Here is an 18,163-nt window from a genome sequence, read left to right as displayed (position 1 = left end):
GCGAGATTCCATCTCAAATAAATAAATAAATAAATAAATAAATAAATAATAACTACAACAACTTTTCAAGACACAGTACAATAAAATATAAATGGAAACAACAAAAAGCCTTGAAGTGTAGCGTTTTTATTAGTTTTATTTTTGCTTGTTTGTTTATATAAGCAGTGCTAAGTTGTTATCAGCTTAAAATAATGGGTTATAGGATAGTATTTGCAGACCTCATGGTAATCGGAGGTCAAAAAACATGTAACAGATACACATAAAATAAGAAGCAAGAAATTAAATCATACCATCAGACAAAATTATCTTCACTAAAAGGAAAGAAGGAATAGAAGATGACAAAACAACCAAAAAACAAATTACAAAATAGCAAGAGTAAGGGCTTACTTATCAATAATAACAGTGAATATAAATGGACTAAATTATTCAATAAAAAGACATAAAGTGACTAAATGAATAAAAAAACCAAGACCCAAGGAGCTGTTGCCTACAAGAAACACACTTCACCTATAAAGACACAAGTAGACTGAAAATAAAGGAATGGAAAAAGTTATTTAATGCCAATGGAAACCAAAAAAGAATACCTATACTTATATCAGACAAAATAGATTTCAAGACAAAAACTATAAGAAGAGACAAAGAAGGTCATTCAATAATAATAAAGGGGTGAATTCAGCAAGAGAATATATTATAACAATTGTCAACATATATGCACCCAACACTGGACCACCCAGATATATAAAGCCAATATTATTAGGGCTAAAGAATGAAAATACATGATGATCTCACTCCAACTGGAACTCTCTCACTGATTACTTGATAACAATAAAATATCTGATATTCTGCAAAAAACAAACAAAAAACAAAAACAAAACAAACAAAAAAAAGAATGAAATAGATCTTAATACAATAAATTTTAGAGACTTCAACACTCCACTTTCAGCATTGAACAGATCTCCCAGAGACAAAATCAACAAAGAAACATTGGACTTTCTCCACTACAGACCAAATGGACCTAATAAATATTTATACCCCAAAGAAAGGAAATCATATATTCATTTCCATGTTTATTACAGCACTGTTCACAATAGCCAAGATTTGGAAGCAACCTAAGTGTCCATCAACAGATGAATGTATCAAGGAAAAAAGTGGTACATATACACAATGAAGTTCTATTCAGTCATAAGAAAGAATGAGATTCTGTCATTTGCAACAACATGGATGGAACTGAAGGTTATTATGTTAAGCAAAATAAGCCAGGCACAGGAAGTCAAACTTTGCATGTTCTTGCTTATTTCTGGAAGCTAAAATTTAAAGCAATTGAGCTCATGGAGATAGAGAGTAGAAGGATGGTTACCAGAGTTTGGAAAGGGTATTGGAGGGTCGAGGAGGAAGTGGGGATGGTTAACAGGTACGAAAAAATAGAACAAATAAGACCTAGTATTTGCTAGCACAACACGGTGACTATAGTAAAAAATAATTTAATTATACATTTAAAAATAACTAAGAGTATAATTGGATTATTTGTAACACAAAGGATAAATGCTTGAGGTAATGAATACTTAATTTACCCTGATATGACTATTATGCATTGCATGCCTGTATCAAAATATCTCATGTAATCCATAAATATATATACCTTCCATGTACCCACAAAAATTGAAAATAAATTTAAAAAGTTTTATGTTCCTCGTAGCATTTAGCACTATCTGATATTTTCTTGTTTATTTATTACATCTCTCCCTTCAAGAATGGGAGCAGAAGTTTCCCTGGACAACATGGTGAAACCCCGTCCCTACTAAAAATACAAAAATTAGCTGAGTATGGTGGCACGTTCCTGTAATCCCAGCTACTTGGGAGGCTGAGGTACGAGAATTGCTTGAACCCAGCAGGTGGAGGTTGCAGTGAGCCAAGATCGCACCACTGCACTCCAGCCTGGTGACAGAGCAAGACTCTGCCTCAAAAAAAAAAAAGAAAAAAGAAAAGAAAAGAAAAATTGCTTTACACTGTGCCCAGCATAAAGTAGATGCTCACTAGCATAAAGTAGATGCTCACTAATTTATAGAACATATGTTGTCTTATGCTGAAGCTAAATTAGAAGGCACCCACTCACGGGCACAATGTCTTCCTTCTACTTCACCTTGGACTTTTTTCTAGCCAACTGCTAACCATTCTTTCATTTTTTTCTTGCTTTCATACATCCAGTCACTAGACACTTATCTGGTACCTCTATATTCCAGGCATAGTGCTATGCAGTAGTTAAAGAAGCACAGTTCCTTTACTTCGTGGTAAGGGAGGCATATGTGTAAGCAAAATTGAGTTAAGATTAGGTTCAGCTATAAGTAACAGAAAATCCAAATCATAATGGCTTAAGAGGTGGGCATGGTGGCTTATGACTGTAATCCCAACAATTTGGGAGGCTGAGGCAGGAGGATTGTTTGAGGTCAAAATAGCCTCTGCTATTTTGTTGCTTCACCATGCACGGCCTCTGTTTCCTAGTTTGCCGCATGGCACATGGCCTCACTTAGCTGCAGGGAAGGGTAGGAAATGTAGTTTTTACTCTAGGTTGCTATGTACTTAGGTGAAAATTAGAGATCCTGCTACTACAGAAGGGAGAACAGGTATTGGGGGACACCTAGCAGTCTATACTACATAGCCAAAAATATGCTGTAACAAATCTAATGAGCACAGAGGAGGCTGGAGGAGAGTTACCAACTGCCTGGTTCTGGGATCAAAGAGAGCTTCCTGGAGGAGTTGTCACTTCAGCTGCTTTTTAAAGATAAATAGATTGGAAACTATTCAAAAGCTTTGGTTAACAGGTTGAAAATTTCTGAAATAACCAGTGATACTTTCCCCATTTCAGCCATAAAGAGAAATCAAAGACAGCTGTGCCACCTGGGTTTGGAGTCTGAAAGGCCATTTGTATTTGAAATAGTTTGTGTTTTTGCTTTGGGTTTAGAAATATCATGAAAAGTGTACCTGTATTAGGGTTCTCTGGAGAAACAGAAGAGAGAGATTTTAAGGAATTGGCTTATGCAGTTGTGGGGGCTGGCAAGTCCAAAATCCTTGGGGTAAGCCAGCAGGCTGGAATTCAGGTTGGAGTTAAATCTGCAGATCAGGCCAGGTGGACTGGAAACTCAGGCATGGTTTCTATGGTGTAATCTTGAAGTCAGATTCCTTCTTCTTTGGAAAACCTCAGTCTTTGCTTTTAATGCCTTCAATTGAATACATGATGGCCACCCTACTATGGCAGGATGCTTTGCTTTATTCAAAGTCTACTGATTCAAATGTTAATTACATGTGAAAAATACTATCACAACAATATCTAGACTGGTGTTTGGCCAAACAAATGGGCACCATAGCCTAGTCAAGTTGACATATAAAATTAACCATCAAAGTACCCATCTAGTGGAACATTTTCAGAGGCAGAAATTCTTGCCCATTCTCTAAACTAGAATGAATTTAAGCAGAGTCAGAAAAGCAGAAGTTTTGCTGAATTATACCTAGTGTTCCCCAGCCTTGTCATTGTGCCCACAGAAGTGTGGGGAAGGGCTCCAGCATATATTTTGCATTAACTAGATTCAGGGGATACTCAAAAAGGCTCCTGGGCCACTGACCTCAAGCTTCATGCAGAACAGCAAGATCTAGCCACCTCTCAGTCAGGATGGCTATGGGGCGGAAGACTGTAGGGAGAGCCTCCTAAGAGCTCTAGAGAAGGGCCCTCTCCAAATCTGCATGGACATGGCAGGCCACAGCCCAGCACTTGCACAATTAGTGAACCTTTCTCTGTCCTTTCGTACAAATCTCCATTGTAGCAATGATATCACCCCACTGTGATTGTCTGTTTAACTGTTTCCCCACCAGATTTTAAACTCCCTGAAGTTTTGTCAATGAGTGAGTACCAAGTAAGAATAGATTGAAAGGAATTTGAGAGCTATCTTACAGCACCTCCAGATCTCCTTTGGAGAAGAGAGAGCAAGTTGGTTCTACATTGCCCCAGGGCAGAGGTCCAAGGCTCGTGGTCCCACTAGAATCTGACAAATAGACATGTTTTGTTCAGCATACATGGCATTTATAAAACTGGATTGGGCTGGGCACAGTGGCTCATGCCTGTAATCCTAGCACTTTAGGAGGCCAAGGCAGGAGGATCTCTTGAGCCCAGGAGTTCAAGAGCAGCCTGGGCAACAAAGTGAGACTCTGTCTCTATAAAAAATTTAAAAAAATAGCCAGGCATTGTGGTGGATGCCTGTGGTCCCAGCTACATGGGAGGCTGAGGCAGGAGAATGACTTGAGCCCAGAAGGTGAAGGCTGTAGTGAAACAGATTCATACTAGTATACTCCAGCCTGGGTGACAGAGTGAGACTCTGACACACACAGACACACAGACACACAGACACACACACACACACACAAACTGGCTTGCCGCCAATGTTTGAAAACTGGGAGGTTTTTTTTTTAAAGTAAAATTTATAGCTTCCTTTGAAAAATTTATACATATGAGCAATTTCTACATGGTGGGAGCTGAGTTGCAGCTCTCTCCTGAGAGTGGGTGCTCTGCAGTTCACCAGCATAGAGACTGATGGAGAACAGGCTGGGCGTGGTGGCTCATGCCTGCAATCCCAGCACTTTGGGAGGCTGAGGGGGGTGGGTCACTTGAGGTCAGGAGTTCAAAAACAGCCTGGGCAACATGGTGAAACCCCGTCTACTAAAAATACAAAAAAATTAACTGGGGGTGGTGGCGGGCACCTGTAATCTCAGCTACTCGGGAGGCTGAGGCAGGAGAATCCCTTGAATTTGAGAGGCGAAGGTTGCAGTGAGCAGAGATCGCACCACTGCACTCCAGTCCAGGTGACAGAGCAAGACTCTGTCAGAGAGAGAGAGAGATTGATGGAGAACAGGTGTGTGTGTGTGTGCCCACGCGTGCACATGCACACACATGGTCAGGGGATTTAAAGGGCAGGAAGAGATGGTCTTTAAAAATTCAGATTCTTTCTAAAGAAAGCACAACCTGGACCACCCCTTTTACTGTGGAAGTACTTAGAAAAATAATTTTAGGCATGGAAATGCTGTTATAAATTCAGGAAAGAATAGAGACCATCTCAAATCACCATGCTGCTGTAAACATGCCCCACCGCCCAGCCCCGCTTCCTTCTACAATTCCAGTCTGTGTATTTTTGTGGGGAAGTGTACCTATTCCATTTATAATACCATGTCATATTTTCCAACCGACACCGGATAAGTTAATCAAAGATATACACTGCATCCTGAACGTCTGCTGAATTTAACCATCTATTTTTATGGTAACCAAAGAGACTTCCCAGGGGCATTGCTGCAGATAGCCAGGGGGTTGGCTCTAAAATTTTTTTAATGACTCAAAGTCCTTATTTCCAGTGCTATCAAATAAAGAATACTTATATTTGCAGAAGCATTCAATGAACTCCGAGAGATAGAAGACTTGTCCAAGTAGTTATAGTTAGTTAGCCACTTATGAAGTAAAAGGTAGACCCCAGAGGATTTATTCTCTGACTGTCTCCCTGACAAAGGCATTTGGGGCACAGGAAGGCACTTGGGTCACAGGGAGGTCTGTCTAGGAGACAGGTTCTTGGTGTCAACGGGGCTCCTGGGAAGATTTCCGCCCATGGATTTCCTAGAGGTGAATCAGCACCACCAACTTCCCATAACAGAGGTAACACCTTTCTCTAGCAAACGGAGATTGATCCGAGTGGTAAAAACTCAGCTCTTCTGTTAAGAGCATTTGCTGGTTAAAATAAAGGAGCTCATCCACAGTGGGAGTTTACATTCTGGGCTCCTAAGGGAAACTTTCAGACAGGTCTCCCTTATCCTCCAAATTAGTTTGTTCTTGGAAAAGAGCCCATGTCTTGAGTTGACCTCTTTCATTTAAGATGAGACTTGGCCATTTAAGATGTTCTCTTTAATGTTTCAGTTCTGTTGTTGTTGGTTTCCCTTTAAAAGCAGGCATACTTATACAGATTCAGTATTACAAGAAATACAGAATGTCAAACATGAAGCTTCCTAGTAAGCCCCCCGTCTCTCTCTCTCTCTCTCACACACACAAACACACACACACACACATACACACACAGCACGGAGAGCCACTTTTAAGCATATAGTGTATATTCTTACAGATTTGTGGGGTGTGTCCACTTGCCATTAACTAATAATTAATTAATAAATAAATAACATTAGAATACACATATAGCTTTGCATTTATTATACCTTGAAAGCATTTAATGTTGATCCATGTAGTTTTCCCTCAGTCTTTGTAATGGTTTCATAGACTTTCATTCCATTATTGAAGTCCCATAGTTATTTAAATGCTGTACCTGGTGTGCCCACCGAAAGGCCATACCCCATCTCCTTGACTCCTCGTCAGCAAAGCCTCAGATCTGTCTGGGTGTTCTTCCTCCCATAAGTTCTGGGAAGGCAATCCCCTGTCTCCACCATCAACCAAAGGATAATATCAGGACTTGCATGATGATCTCCTTTCGTTTTCAATGACGGGTTGTAACTCATTATTGATCAATGATACTGAAGGAGAAATCTTCTGTGGGGAGAGAAACTTCTGAGAAAGGAAATCCTTGATAATAAAAAGAGATCAGTAGAAGAAATTCCTTCTTCTTTGCTGAACATCACCTTTCCTGAGCCAGGAAGGAGACGTGACTGACACACTGGAGATAGTGGAGCAGCAAGGGAAAAGCCTCCGGGTCCCTAAAGAGATCCTTGAGCTGCTGGATTACCTGGCCATGGACCCAGCTGCCATGCAGACCTCTTGTTTGGTGGATAATAATCTCCCCACTGTTTAAACTTTTTTTGTTAAGCTGTTACTTGCAGCCAAAACTATCCTAACTGATATACTTGGGTCTTTTTTTGCCTATTGACTTCATAAATAATACAACAATGGCTACTTCCAAAGGAGAAGAAAGTACTTTCTGAGATGTGAATGAATGAACAAACAAACAAATATTTGGCAGGAGTATAATTCTTTCATTCATTTACCTATCATTTGCTGAGTGTATAGTGCATGACAGGCCACAGGCCAGCCAGACAAGGTGGCCAAACAAAGAAATAATAAGACATTGTCAGAGCCTCAAGGATGTCACACCTAGCAGAAATGTCCATGTATAAAAATAATCCTGGTACACTGTAACAGTGCGAGAGAACCTAGTAATATGAGAGCATAGAGGGTAGTCAGAGAAAGCTTCACAGAAGACAAAACATTTGGAGTGGGTCTGGAAGGATGAATAAGAGTTTACTATTTGGGGTTAACTCCCGAAGTGGAAAACACCACCATATTGGAAGCCTTGGGGTACTCTCAAAGTCAGCAAATTTATAGCCTCATGCAAGATCTGAGTAGTAACAGCCATTTTGCATCTTGTTTTTATGGCTAATAAGAGAAAAAGCAAAAACAGGGACCTATAGGAGATGGGAGATGTGCCCCGGTGATGGGGACAGGCCCGTCCCTTCCGTGGGAGGTATCTTTGGAAATCCCCCATCTCCACGGTAATAAGAGCTGCCAGCCGGCAGAGGGTGAATTAGCACTGGCACCATCAGATACAAGCTGGACACAGCTGAGTGCAGACAGGACACCACATCATCTGGGACAAGAGAGCAGACTGCTATGACAGGTTGGTCTCAGGCCAACAGGACCCAGCCTGGGCCTGACCCACTGGTGAGTCACCCAGGACAGCCCCAGTTGACTCCTTGGACCCAACAGCAAAGGCAAAACAACCAGAGAGAGGAAGCCTGGATGACTTGGTTACTGCCACCTGATGCTCTTGCGTCTGTGCCACAGGTCAGATTCCCACAGGAGGCCAGCTCTTTAACAGCTTCCGGTTCCTCCTGGAGTAGTGTTCCTACTTACCACTAGCTGTGCACAGCTCTCTCGTCCAGGATTTTAAAGCCTGCAGCAATGTGATAGGTAAACAAAGTGCCACAGAAGCAGCTCCATTCTGGCTCCTTAAACCTCACCTATTCCCCAGGTGCAAAAGAACTATTATTGCTACACTTGCAAATGAAGTGCATGTCAAAAAAGGTATAAACAGCAAGTGTCTTAACATTCTGTATGGGCAAGAATGATAAAGCAGTTCATAGTCTCTATGTGCCATATTAATAATGATAACTGAATTAAAGAATTTGGATTATATTATTATGTCAATACACTTGGTCTAAACCATTTCAGGTGTTTGCATATCCTAAGAACGTATTTAATTCCTGTGGTTGCTCTCAGTGTCTGCTAGAAGCTGTACATTCTCCTTCTGCTCTCATAAGTTTGAAGCCAGGTCCCTTGGCATGCTATGTAAACACAGCCATTTAAATAAATAGAACATGGCCACGGTTCAGCACCAGCAACAGGAGCCACTGCTTTTTTGGGTGAGGAATGGTGAAGCCAAAAAAAGAAAAGGAAGAAATCCCCTGTAACATTATACAGATTGTAAGGAATTTTTCTGAATTTTGGCCAAGAAGCTAAGATTAGAAGTCATTTTGCACCCTTTTTATAATAAACTTTTGGCCTCAGTCACAGAAATTCATTCATTTGACATACATCTATATATCGGATATGGTTTGGCTCTGTGTCCACACCCAAATCTCATGTCGAATTGTAATCCCCACTGTTGGCGAAGGGACCTGGTGGGAGGCAATTGGGTCATGGGGGGTGGATTTCTCCCTTGCTGTTCTTGTGAGTTATCCTGAGATCTGGTTGTTTGAAAGTGTGTAGCAATTCTTCCTTTGCTCTCTCTCTCCTGCCACCATGTGAAGATGTGCTTGCTTCCCCTTTGCCCTTCTGCCATGATTGTAAGTTTCCTGAGGCCTCCCCAGCCATGCTTCCTGTATAGCCTGTGGAGCTATGAGTCAACTAAACCTCTTTTTTCATAAATTACCCAGTCTCAGGTAGCTCTGTATAGCAGTGTGAGAACAGACTAATATAATATCTATCTATATCTATATCCATATTTATATATCTGTATGTCTATATCTATGCTCATATACACACAGAAATGTCTTTTATATTTCTGTTACAGGTTAAGCACTGGGAGGCACAGATGAATGAGGACTTGCCATCTAGGAGTCAGAGAATCAGCACAAATCTTGTCATGTCATAGCTGAAGAGCTGCCACCTAGACCTGTTCCTGCTGCTTCGCTCTGGTTTTCCCATGGCCTGTATGGAAGGGAACCAGGGTTGGGCTACCATCATTTTGTGCTCCCAGATTGGAGGATGGGTGAGGCCTCTCCATCCCAGCTTCCCTGGATAACTTAATTTAAGCTTATGACACATATTCTCTGAAAGGCAAACCCATGAGGTGTATTCACAAAGAGAACATCAAATCCCACTTGGAGTCTTGTGTCATTAAACCATTACAGTCAGCCCTCCATATCCCTAGGTTCTGCATCCATGGATTCAACCACCCATGAATAAAAAATATCCAGAAAAAAAAAGTTGATGGTAGTATCTGTGCTGAACATGTTCAGACCTTTTTTGGTCATTTTTCCCTAAACAATACAGTATAACAACTATTTACATAGCATGTAGATTGTATTAGGTATATATAAGTAATCTAGAGGTGATTTAAAGTATAAAGGAGGATGTGCATAGGTTATATGCAAATAGTATGCCATTTTATATAAGTTATTTGAGCATTTCCTCTATGGGTTTTGGTATCCATGGAGGTCCTGGAACCAATTCCCCACAGATACCAAGGGACAAGTGTATTTAGCATTTTCATACACCCTGTTTCATCTGCATAAGACCCTGACGATTCCAAGATATGCTATCATTTTACATACCACTAAGAAAAACCAGCCAACTAGACTATGGCATGCCATCTGCAGTAAGATGGATTCTGATTTCAGAACTGTTAAAGGATTTTTTGAAAAGCACTTTCTAGAATCAACAAAATCCAAAGGCTTTCCTCTCCAACTAGACTTTGAGTTCCTAGAGGGCAGGGAACATACTTATAATTTTCTGTACTTTGCTGTGCCTAGCACAGTGTCATACACATAGAAAATACACTGTAAAACACTCTAATGAATGAAAGAAAAGTGAATAGTTAATATAAATCCTATGTTCTCTCAACAGAAAAGTGCACTGAGTAATCAACCAGCCCACTCAAGTAGAGGCAGGAAGGTCCCGATTGGGCCTTGTTCTTCCTACTGGGCCTAACATTGGAAACAGCCAGACTCGCTGAGTCTGATGTGCCCTGGAGCAGGCGGGGAGGGAGCTTCCGAACCACAGCTTCTCCAGCACTTGGAGCAGCTCGAGGCCGCTCACCTTAAGGCCTGGTCAACCAGCTGCTGGCCAGACACACTGCAATGCCGGGCTCCCTGGGAACCTATTTATGTTTCTCCTGAAAACCAGTATGTAATATCAAACTTCTGAAAATAAAATCACAGTTTAAGTGGACTGTGGGAGCTGGCTATTTCGGGGAACCTTCTGGTGAATTCTCTGGTAACGTCAATAACCACTCCCTGATTTATCTATTTTATAACTTTGGATTTTTGTGTATCCTGTTCCCTTAGAACAAGGCACACCCTTATATTGGGTTTCACCACAGTAGAGTATTTGTGCTGGGTAAGTGGCTTGAAGGGTTTTTGCCTCTCTCCCTTGAGGGTTCCTGTTCTGCTCAGGCCCCAGTTAGACTAAACCTCTTCCCCAGGTGCCAGGGCTTCCCTGCTGTGAAAGTAGTAAATGGAAACCACGTGTTGCTTTATTTCACTTTATTTTAGAATAAAGTTACTTCTGACCAGTTTCATTCCAACTTTTGAGAGATGGACCACAGAGAGATGCACGCTGCACACAACAGGGCATCAGTGGGCATGCCACATGTGTGCAGGGGCAAGGAGTGTGCTTCACACATGCTTCACACATTCAACCCCTGTGTACTGAGCAACTGAGGCATCCCAGGTTCTGTACCAACTCTTTTGGGGACTGCAGAGATACCCAAGACTCAGCCTCTGGCCTTGAGAAACTCAGTCTAGTTATAGTAAGCTCTGCTGCATGATACCATGCAGGTCAGAGGCTGCTCCTTCCTGAGAGAGTTGGGGAAGGTTTTACCTGGGGTAGAATCTGAAAGTTGGGTGTTGGGAGAAAAGGAAAGGGCAAAGAGTCACCAGGTAGTGAGGCAACATGTGCAAAGGCACAGGTGTGTGAGACCACGGGGACCAGGGAACGGTCAGAGGGCGCTCTGCAGCCTCCCTCTTTACTCCTACCCTTACGGGGAGGCTGAAACCTTCCCTTGCCTGGGCTCATAATTGCAAGTCTCCAGAGAAACCTAAACTTGATCTCCCAGATCTCCTGTTTCCCACAAACCTCTGAGCCTGCACTCCTCTCTTTTGTCCTGGTGCTGCTGGCATTGCAGCACCCACTGACAGGAAATGGGGCCCCTGAAAAGATCTTTGCTCCTGTAGTTTTGCAGGCTAGAAGGCGAGAGAAGCAGGAGACGGCCAGTTAGGAGCACTGAGCATGGTCCCAGCACAGGGCTGTGATACCCACTTAGAAATGACCAATGATGTCCTGATACTTGCTTAGTCCCCTTTCCTGGTCCTTCCTAAATTGTCATATGCTTGAGAAACCTGGATGTCCATATGTGCCTGGCCTGTTTCTCTGCATCTGCCCCCAGGGTATGATAATCCCTGGAATACACAAGCTGTCATGACCCCTTCAAAGTGGTGAGAGACATTAGAGGCAGTGCCCATGTGTCTCTTTGAGGCTTCAGTCATCTTATCCCTAATCTCTGAGCTCAGTCTCCTGGGTTCAGATATCAGGGCTAACTCCTTAATCCGTAATCTCCTGGGCTAACTCCTTAGGGCTAGAGCTGAGTCCAGTCATCATCTGTGGACAATTCTCCCACTCACGATAGGCAGGTGGGGCTACCTGTTTTACTTCTTAACACTATACTTAACACACTATTCTTAACACTAATTATAGCATCGGGATAAGGATGCTATAATTCATGGGGTGAACTGTGAGACCTTACACTTGGAAGTGACTTGGAGGTCCCTGGCTCCACCGACTGCCAGACCCCTTTCCCACCTCCTTGGCCAGAGGTGGTCCAGGCCTCTGTCACTGATGGAGTTGGTGCCTGCTCTGCCTCTTTCCACAACTCATACTCCAGAAGTGTTAGCCACTCTTCTGACTATTAGCTTGACATCCATCTCCTTATAGCTTTCAGTAACTGTTTAGGTTTTTCCTTCCAGCATTCCTCAGAATGAATTTAATCCTCTTTCATATTGCCATATTTAAGACCTCTAAATTATGTGCTTCTTCCCCACGTGCACTCTCAACCTTTTATTTCTTTCTAGGATAAACACAGCAGCTACAATTATTCCTCACGTGATCTGTCTTCAGGACTTTCATTTCCCTGGTTGCTTGCTTTCAAATACACCTCAGTCTGTTAAGGTCGCTCTAAAAATGAGATATTGATAGGGTAACAGAACCCTCCAGGTCTTCCCTGAGTGCCAACTGCAGCAAGTCTATTAGTTCCTATAGGATCCTGAAGTGGACTTCTGTTTACAAATCCACCCTCCCTACCGAACCATGAGCACTTACTTTCTTGGTCTCTTGGTCCTCACACCCCCAACCCCCAATCCCCAAGCTGAATTAAAGGGCAGATGTAGATTTCAGAATCCAAGAGACAACACAGTATAGGAGAATTGTTTTAACTTTCTTGGTATTACTAGCTCCAAGCACAAAACCTAGGAGCCAGCAGGCACTCAATAACTGTATGGTCAATCAACCAGTACATTTGTTTAATGTAAGTACGGTAAGCTTGCATGTAGTTTCTTTGCAGTATGTCAATGTTTATGGTTAACTGCAATCTCATGGTCTATTTCATGTGACCTTCTATAAGAAGAATCTGTCAGTTCTACTTGTAGTGTTGACTTTCCTTAATGTAAATTTAGGACCTGACATTTATGTAACAAACCCTTCCAAAATTGGGTGGCTTAAAACAACAACAATTTATAATTGTCACAATTTTGTTGGTTGATGAAGTTCAGCTGGGAAGTTACTCATGCGGTCACTCATGCAGGTGGGAGCTTGGCTGGGGCTGGAATGTTCCAAATGACTCCTCATCCTCTGGGGTCTCTCTTCCTGTGGCTTTTCATCCCTCAGTATTCTACCCTGAGTTTCTTTACAGCCAAGGGGCTGGCTTCTAAGAGGGAGTGTCACAAGAAGACAAGCCTCGATGTACAAGAACCTATTAAGCCTCTGATTGCTCCAAACTTACTAACACCTTGTTGGTCAAAACAAGTCACATGATCAAGCCCAGCATCAAGGTGGAAGGGAACTATATAAAGCCATAGACACTGGGAGGTAGTTCACTGGGGACTGCCAATGTCACAGTCTACCACATTTATCCTTATTAGATGTCATTGTTATACTTTTGAGAGGGAAGTTTTTTGCTCACATCTTTATAAAAATTCAAATTTTTCAGGATATGGGCTCCATGATGACGGTGATGACAAGGATACATCATTTACTGTCTACAGTATCCTAGGTTGTTCTTTGCATGTTTAAAATTTATATAAAAATCCCAAGGACAGAATTATTGCTCCCACTGAAGAGATAAGAAAAATGAGATTCACAGAGCCTCAATAAGTTTCTTAGTCTCAATCTTAGCTGAAGGCAAGATTTCAACCTAGGTCTCTTTAATTCCAAAGGAGGTGTTTTTTTCCACTGTATCATACTGGCTCTGAGTCTACTTTTGACCCAAGGAAACATATAATTCCCTGCAGAAGAGTGTTTTTCAAATTCTAATAAGGAACTCAAATAGTTAGACAATGCAAAATCACTTTTCTTTCTCTGGAGTTCTTTAAGTGTTTAAATTTCATTTTGTTCTAGGGCATTTTGGTTTCTTTTGCTTTATATAGTGAGTTCTCCTGACTAGTGAAGGAGCCCGAAAGTGCTGATCATACAGTAGGGCTGGGATGTTTAAATATCTGGATGAAGGTTCTGATAAGACTTCATATAAATAGCTATAAGGCAGGGTTCCCATACAAAAAAAATTGAGTTTGAACTTGAAGTTAGTCTTAACTCCATCTATACTGTCTGGATTGCCAGTGTAATTGGCCTCCAAGTAGAGAACTATGCTTTTTTCTTTATCTACTCTGGTAAATTATTAAAGGGCTCTTCTGCCCAGGGGGAGATCATTAACTACCTGGGAGGTCTGGCAGGTGCAGCAAAGTGAACCAGGGCAGCTCTGGTTGGGATGGCAGGACTGAGATTCCTCAGGCAACTTCCACTGCTCAGCCAGAATGAGGGAAAGACCACCCCTGGGCAGGGCTGCAGGGATTGGGCTGGTGGGCAAGAATAGAGGTAAAGACAGGATGGAGGAAGAGGACCTCCCTGTCCAGCCTGAAAGTGGACTTCCAACTCTTTATGTCATTCAACTCCCATTTGCCTGATGGAATGTGTGCCGTGTGCACCTGCATTTACCCACATTCCCTCCTTCCTCTCTTGGAGGGTGAAAGTGGAGGCAAGGACGAGTCCCAGATTGGCCAATGCAGAAACAACACTTGTGTGGATGACACAGGAGAGCAGGGGAGGTGAGCAGGAGTGACAAAACCTCAGTTAAACCCGTTGTCAACCCAACATCTTCACTATCCACATGAAGTGACATGGGAGGTTACATGACACGGCCAAGCCCACCAACTTCCTTAGCACCAGAGATGGCACTAGATGGCACTAGAACCCACACCTGCCACCCCCAGGCAGGGCTTTTTCCTTGGCACTGGTGCAGTCACCAATCTCAGTAGCTTTCACGAGCCTACAATTGAAAGCACTTTTCTCTATGGCTTTACATCTTGGCCTTTAGGGCAGTAACCCACAGCCTAGTTAGTTCTACTTCTTCAGCCACCCTTCCCTTGTTTCTGTTGGAAAGTGGTGCAGCTATTAGAGGATTTGCTTGACTGAATGTGCTCCCTCAGCTTTTCAATCCATAGAATGGGCCCCAACTACACCCTTTCACTCCTTCCCTGCTCAAAGATCATGGAAGAATTCCTGAGGTAACATGTTCATCTTGGGTGAGACTCATTCTTTACAATTCACCCCTGTGGTGAGCTCAGCCTAGTGCAGCCTCTCGTTTGCTCTGTTCACACACACACACACACACACACACAGTCATGCATGTATGCACATACACACGCACACATGAGAAACACAAGAAAGCACCTTTAAAAAAAATTAACGGATGATACTTTCCCTTTGTGGATGGTTGCACCTCATACCAATCATGGGTTTAAGCTTGGTGAGGAAAGAGGTGGACAGAGATAGAAGCTGGGGAGAAAGATTTGTAATTATTTAAACTTATTGAATAGCTATATGCCTGCTCTGCTCTGAAAATAGTGCCTGGGTTAAAAGTCTCTGTACCTCAGAACGTCACCATCTGCAGGAGAGGTAGATCAAAACATATCATTTTAATCAGGAAGACTTGAGGTGTGGGAGGTTACAAGGCCCAGGCCTGAGATGGAACTAGCACCCACATCTGCCACCCCCGGCACAGGGCTCACTTCTCAACCTTGGAGCTGTTGCCAACCTCAGTAGGTATGAAGAATGTATTGGGCACACATGTTGAAAGCAATGTTTTTCTAGGGCGTTTAGGAGCAAGAGAAGCAAGCGCAATTCCCTGTGGTGTCCCAATCACAAAGCCTCTTCTACCTGTAGCACACAGAGGAGGTGACACATGAGCTGAGTCTGGGATGACAAGCTCACAAGCATTTGGGGTCAAGCATTCCAGGGAGAGGAGTCAGCCTGGGCAAAACCAAGGCAGTGCTCTTGGTAGGCCTGGGCCTCTGGCTAGTGGTTTCCTTCAACCCACACGCTGCGCATGGAACCCACAGAAAGCAGCACAGCAGAGCATCTGCCCTCACGTTCTTCCTGGTGGGGGGCCTCCCAAGGACATTCTGCCTCAGGTTCTTATTGTCTGAGGTCACTGAGCCTCCTGAAAGTATTTCAGGAATGTGGAGGCCTGACTCACTCTCTTCCTTGAGTTCACAGTCTGAAGTTCATAAAACCTCTTCCCCCTTTAGTCATTCTTATTCAAACACCGGCCCACAAGTTTCACAGATGGAGCTGGCAGGAGGAATCTTCGGAAGCATTTTTTTGCTCAGGATGTGAAAGTATATGAAGAGTTTGGGAGATCCAGGAGCAATCATTCACTAAGAGCCAGACCCCTGTGGCAGGGGCTGGCTAAACACAGAGACTGGCTGGCTCGCTCACAGAGCGGAGATCACTGGCAGAAGAGAAATGCCATGAAAGCATCCACTCTGTGCCTCAGTTTCCTCAACTGTAAACAGAGACAATAACCACACCTTCTTCAGAGAACTGGATGGGGAGTGAGTTAATCCACATAAAGTAGTTAGAATACAGCCTGGCACATAATAAGTGCTCAATAAATACTAGTTTATTGTTCATACTATTGCTTATTGTTGGCAGAGTGAGTTGTCTACACACTAAGTGGTGTGGGGAAGAGGAGGCCTTCCTGGAATAGGACTGCGTGGGATAAACCTGAAAGGAAAATGTCCAGTGCCGTGGGTGAGTGTCCAGATGGGGAGGCCTTTAGACATCACACACACACAGCAGGAGGGGCAGCTTGGGAGAGAAGAAACCCCAGTGGCACATCTGGCCTGATGTCAAAGTTTCAATTCATGCACTTCTTCCGGTTGGAAACAGTTATAAAAATGTCCAGGGAATTAACAAAGGGGATGCAGGAGAGATATTTGGAGTATGGGATGGGCATATACATAGCCCAGCATGGGGTTTCAAATTGGTGTTATTCACCTTATTTCTCCTGCTGCCGTGTAGGCAATGAAATTCTCAGTGAGGCAGGCCACAGACAGATCAGATGCTCTGTTTTCCTCCTTTCTGACTGCAGCTCAGTTTAGAGGATTGAAAATGCTAGGAGACATCTAACCTACCCTCTCCCCGCTCACACCGCACCTTGCCTCAGAGCTGGTTTTGACATCTGTCCTAGAAGACATCATCCATTGCCTTGATTCATGGGTATGAGTCTAAGCAATCTTAACCACTGCTGGGATTCCATTTGGACAAGGAAAAGCTTTCTCTGCTTCTCAGAACACTCTACAGAGAAACCCTAACTTTAGTAAGGCTCTGGGGACCCCAGGGGAGATCCAGAGAACTAAAGCACCCAGCCCAATGGAGCTTCCAGAATGCATTTTGAGGGACAGTGCTTTAGTTCTTCCTTTGACCTCAGTCTCTCTTGGTCATTCCTTGTCCCCATTCTAGTCCAACTGGAAAGGCTGAGTAGCTGCTCCTGCATATGTCTGTTATTGCAGTGACCCAAAGTAAGAATCTTAAATGAATTTGAAAGCCCTTAAAAAAAGAGTAAAAATAGTCCTAGTGGAAAAGATGGTTCAGGAGTTTCACAGAAGGGAATTAGAAGAAGCCATTACTGACTCAAAGAAAAAGATTACTGAATAGATAGGAGAAGGTAACCTCTGCCCTACTTTCAGACCAATGAGTAGATATAAATGACATTACACTCTCACTTCATGAAAAGTAACTGGAGAGTTGAGATGAGGTGATTCTTGAAAGAAGGAAAGGCTATTAGATTCCTTACTATTAATGATTAAGGTCCCTCAATTTTTTATTAACCAGCCTTTTTTTCTAATGACAAAATACATCCTTATGGTACATAATTCAAACTGTAAAGAAGGGAATAAGGTAAAAAGTAAAATTCCTTTTCTCCACTCCACACCCTCCTTCCCACACCTCCCTGAATACCACTTCCCTGTGGAAACCACTATTAACAGTTTCTTCTCCATCTTCCTAGAATTGCCTATGTATATTCCAACCTCCTCTGACAATCCTCTTTTTTACTCACCCACAAGAGGCCTTCCAACTTGTCATCTCACATCATGATACCGCCTCTGTCTGGGAAGCTCTTCTCCTCTTTGCATGGCTCCCTCATGGCTGCTACAACCTTCTCGGAATTGTCAACTACTCAGAGAGGTCTCCTGTGACTTCTCTATTTAAACAACCCCACCACCATCACCATTGTCCACCCTGACACCACCAGTGCCTGCCCAACCCTTAGCACAATGTCCAGCACACAGTATTTGATCAATACATGACGGATGCGTGAGTACATTAGGTAGGTGCGCATGCACACATATGCATGTATTCTCC

The 18,163-nt window shown here is 43.0% G+C and overlaps 1 non-coding gene across 1 annotated transcript; it reads left to right on the top strand.

The window, feature by feature from the left end:
• Nucleotides 1–768: 768 nt before the first annotated feature.
• LOC115932306 (small nucleolar RNA SNORD81) lies at nt 769–845 on the top strand. Its single transcript, XR_004068597.1, has one exon. It is a non-coding gene; the product is annotated as a small nucleolar RNA SNORD81 (small nucleolar RNA).
• Nucleotides 846–18,163: the final 17,318 nt, after the last annotated feature.

Source organism: Gorilla gorilla, chromosome 1 (genome assembly GCF_029281585.2).
Source record: "Gorilla gorilla gorilla isolate KB3781 chromosome 1, NHGRI_mGorGor1-v2.1_pri, whole genome shotgun sequence".
Lineage (NCBI taxonomy): Eukaryota > Metazoa > Chordata > Mammalia > Primates > Hominidae > Gorilla > Gorilla gorilla.
The sequence above is the reverse complement of the archived record's forward strand: the minus strand, read 5'-3'. Positions and strand labels throughout refer to the sequence as shown.